This window comes from Ceratina calcarata, unplaced genomic scaffold, assembly GCF_001652005.2.
Source record: "Ceratina calcarata isolate Rehan_Ccalc_2016 unplaced genomic scaffold, ASM165200v1 scaffold329.2, whole genome shotgun sequence".
In the NCBI taxonomy this organism is placed as follows: domain Eukaryota; kingdom Metazoa; phylum Arthropoda; class Insecta; order Hymenoptera; family Apidae; genus Ceratina; species Ceratina calcarata.
This window is the reverse complement of record NW_017155624.1, coordinates 1,066,248-1,071,207: the sequence shown is the minus strand read 5'-3', so window position 1 is coordinate 1,071,207 and position 4,960 is coordinate 1,066,248.

Here is a 4,960-nt window from a genome sequence, read left to right as displayed (position 1 = left end):
GGTTAGCCTCTAGTGACAAGGAAAACCGGGCTAGAGCGATTCGAGGCGACGCGCATCCGGCCGTAAAGACGTCGTGACGGTGTTACAGCAGGCAAAACCGGTCCCGTTCCTCGTGTCCCCCACGTACACGTTCGATGCACGTCGCTTTCGCTAATGCATCCTGATCGAGAGACCGGCGTGACTAACGTTGATTCGCAAGGGAGAAAACCACTTGACGTCTGCATATCTCTTGGTTACAATTAGTCAAGTGAATGCTTCCTATCAAGTGCAATCACGAAGACACGATGCATTAGGGAGGAAAGTTTGATCATTCCTCAGCCTCACTGAACTTTTTCCAATTAAACCGTTTTTCTACGAGTGCGGATAGTATAATATAATTTACGAGTAGAACGATACAACGTGAAATGAAAACATGGAAACGTCGCGAGTCTACAACTTAGAGCATGCCGGCGAATTACTTTCCCCGGGCGGAGCGGGAGAATCTTTAATAAACGCATTCGTTGACGCCGGAATGTATCAAGTGCAGCAGCCACATCCAGAATGCTAGGAATTAAGCGTTAAGCATTCTGTTGGCCTTCTGAGCATACCTCCGAACAGCCTGGCAGCTTAGTAGTTCCGAAGTCTCCGAGGTTTCGGAGATCCTGAAGACGTTGAAAGTCAACCGAATCTTAAAGATCTTTGGAGATTGAAACTCCACGAAACTCCGTCGAACATTTTCGTACAAGTCTATCTCTGTCTATAAGTGCAATATTTCCCTTGTCATTCTATAATATGTATTCGACGTCACCTCGTTTCCTGTTGCTTTTACTGTACCTAACGAGCCTCTGAAGAATCTCAATTTCCGGTATCAGTTTTCTATCCGTCGTTAACAAATAATTTTCCTGCTGAGAAAAGTTCTTGTAATATCGACAAATTTTAAAGGTTTAACCCTTTCGCTACGGACACCGACTATAGTCGGCGGCCGCGCGACGTGCTGTGTGTACGGGTGCCGACTATAATCGGCGTCCGAATATCTTTTGAATCTAATAGCTCGTACTGAACTAAATCCTGCATATTTTACATACGAAATAAGAATCTTCAATTTTTTTCTATTGGATGGTAAATAAACAATACAATACAATACAACAATACAATACAAGTATTTGTAAGGCACAAAACTATAATAGAAAACAAGGATTATAATATAAAGTATCTAAAAGAAAAAAAATATAAAGTGATCCCGCGGAACGGACTGCCGTAGCGAAAGGGTTAAATATAGTCTGGTTCCGTTTACACATTTACAAAACTGCGTTCATACTCGTGCAAGTTCATTTTAATATTACACCTAAGGGCAGCAAGCGGACACAGTCATAAGCGTGCAGTTCTATTAAAAAATATTCCCTTTTTCGTCGTTTTATCAACGCTTCGCATGTGACCTGCAACGTTTGTACTCTAATCTCGGGATACCTTTCAAATCGTGCTGCTTCGCGCGTAGCTACAATTGCTCTGACACGATGCGACGCGACGTCTCGTCACGCACCATCCCACCGTACCGTACGATCCCGCTGCATTCATCTTTTTGCTAGCTTGCTGAAACGCAAACGTTTTTCGCCGGGCGAACGTGAAAAATTAATTATACACGTGCAGCTACAGCTAGCCCAACACGTTTTGTCGTTCGTTTTTTCTGCCGCCCGCTGCGACGTAGCAGTTTCATTTATTCCATCGGACGTTTCTGACACCCGTAAGATGAAAGACTGCACGTTCTACCTTTTTTGATCCTTTCGACTCGTTATTACCTTGCATCGTCAAAGTGCATTGTTCATGACGGTCTAAGCACATAACGTAGTGCAGATATATAAACGAACCAACGATCATTTAAACAGCTTTTATTTATAGTCCAATTGTTAGTTATTTAGAACGCTCAACATTATTAATTTATTCGGGTTTCGAAATCACTGACGTAAATTGCCACGCTGAAGGAGTAGATAGTTGAATAAATCTTGTAACAACACAGAAAGCGCTGATTGGTCCCGTTCTCGTTTCTTTACGCTCTTCCCTTACGTAAGAAACGCAAAACGCGTTCAGCTGACTATACGTGTCTCTATGAAAGCAAGATTCACGCGGTTCTTTGATCTCGGCTTCACCTATACTTTCCAGGAAGCTGCCAGTCTGCAAACTGTTGGGTTCCTGGAACAAATAAGCAAGCTATTTCTATATCCCCCCTCGTTCTCGTATTTTCGTTACGCTTTGAGAACGATTACCACCTTCTTTTTCCTCGAGGAAAATATTAAGCACTTTCCATCTAAATTTTCACAACGCATCAAAAGTCTTTTGTTCTCCGTTGAACTGTGAAACGATTCCTCGGAGTTTTTCGGTGAAATTCGACAATTTCTGCTTTGTTGACATTATTCTAGTTTTCCGTCATAATATTTGTATTGCACGTTGCATACACGTTTTGGAAAAAGGGAATTTTTATTTCTTTCTTGGTTTATTTAGTATCAGATATCAGTACATGGAAATAGGATAGTATTAGAGGGTTGTAAAAATATGAGGACACCATTCGTACTCTCTTCTTCACATAATACAATTCAATCGTGATAACAGTATGTGCACCAGAATTTTTCAATTTTGTGAACAAATAGTAACTCAGCGATTCAAAAGATAAGGGGGGGAAAGAAAGAATGAAAAGGGGAAGGTATGAATCAATAACTTTCTGGTAGAGAGAGAAAAATTATTTTCTATTCATTAACATGTATCATAACGCGATAAAAACGAAGGTCATTAAATTCCTGCAAGCTTTTCCCACTTTGAATTTTCTTTATCAAGAAAGCTATTTTGTTACGTACATAAAGGTAACACGTACGTACAAACGACTCCCTGGTTTTTCAATTAAAAATTATTGACGATAAGAGAAAGCATTTATAATTTTCATCACGGTTAACCGAAGCATTCGGATTTAAATGTCGGTCCCTAAATGCAGTTCGCATTTCGCGGGTCTGACAATTAAATGGATCAGCTGACCCGAATTTGCGGGTTTATCGGCGTCCCAAGTGTCGGCTATCGCGCGCAGCTCAGCCGTTCCCATTTTTGGCAGAGCGCCGTGCGACATTAATCCTCGGGGAGCACAAAGTCACAAAGGTAGGTCCAGGTGGCCGTTCGCTGGCGGAGTATAAGGGAAAAGTACGATCTCTCTCCGCTTCACCGCGACGAAAATACCCCTTTTGTTTCTTCTAATGCTTCCCCACTCCCTCTCGGCCCCTTTTCATCCCCGGGCCGCGTTCGTTTCTTTCGGTCGCCGATGCACGTGAGCAGCCCGGCTCTTCTGGAGCTCCTTCGTTCATCCACCGCACCGTCCTCCTCCCTCGTACGAATAGCTTCTCCGAAGGTCCGTGTTCCCGGGATAATGAGAGGACCTTCGGAACGAAGTCCATTGACGACGCCGGCCGATCCAGCTCGTTTAATCCGCACAGAGCACACCGGAATCCACTCGTAGATCACGTGGAAATAAAGAGTTTACCGGCCGTAGCTAAAAGCATTATCCTGTGACGTGCCAAGGGAAAATCGCACAGTGGCTACCGGTCTCTATTCTGTATGTATGGCTCCGTACGTGCGACCGCCGAAAGACGCTATCGCGCAATTGCGCCCCACCGAGTTTCTCGACCCGATCGGGTCGAACGAGTTTCTGTCTGCGTATTTCTACAGAGTGACCTTTATAATAGGAAAGGATCGCAATTTCGTCCGTTGATACTAATACGATCAGCCCTTAACCACATGATTTCAGAAAATCAGTTAATTTATATACATTGACCAATATTTGAAATAGCAATGAGGAAAGAATGTTTATTTCGCAGTGGTAATAGAACAGGATGGGATGGATGCAATTCTCGATGCGATACATATGTAGACTTCGGAAGATGTCACGTTTCTTGTGTATATAATGTACATTCGCACTTAACCGAGTTCCCGTTTTAATTTCTCGTCGAAAGGGACGATACAGCTGCGAACGCGTTTGCAGCCTCCCTCGCTTTGACGAGTTCTCACGAACGTTCCCGTACGATCCGTTGCATTATGCACCAGGCATAAGGGCCGCATTACGTGGCGGCGGCGATGATGGCGCGCATCCATTCCCGAATCCAATGCTCTCACGACGGCTGCGACGAATTATCCGCTTAAATTCTATCACCGTCGTCCCCACCGAGATTATTTTCCACGTAATATCGAGGTCCGCTTTTATCGCGGCTTCCACCCTCTCCTACGCTACTCAACGCCACGGTCGTCGTCTCCATTCCTTTCTGTTTCACGCAGTCGCTCATTCTCCGGTTGGCCGCGCCGCGACGCCCTCGATCGTCGCAGGAACGCTTCCCGTCGCCCGGGAAGAAGTTTTTTAGAATCCCGCCGGGAAATTAAAAGTCCGACGAGTCGCCCGGAGTCGATGACAGTCACCCCCTCATCTCCCCCGTTCTCCTTCCCAGCTTCTTCTCCGGCTCCTTTCCGCTCCCGTCCTTTCGTTAATGTAGAGCCGAGCAATTGGGATATTTCATTAACAATGAAACTTTTCTAAGATCGAACCGGGTCGCCGGAGGAAACGAGGTCCCTGGTTATCGGCTCGTCGATAGTCGACAGCTAAATAGAGCCGGATAATTAATTGATATCGATAAATTATTTACAACGCCGGCGCCCCGGCGTCGGTTGTTACCGAGTAATTTATAATTCGAGGTCACCGTTATATTTTTTACAAGCATCAATAGACGAGTCTTGTATTATTACAACGATGCTGGAATTTTAATACATGATTTTCGCATATTACTTAATCGAATCATCAAAATCTTCAATGGTTAAATGAAATCTGATATGAATTTTCCAATCGGCTTTTAAACATGCAACATACCCGTTCACTTTCACAAATTACTGATTGAATTTTAACACTAGATTGCCCAAGGAAGTAATTTTGACTGCTTTTGGGCAAATGTACAAATAATAA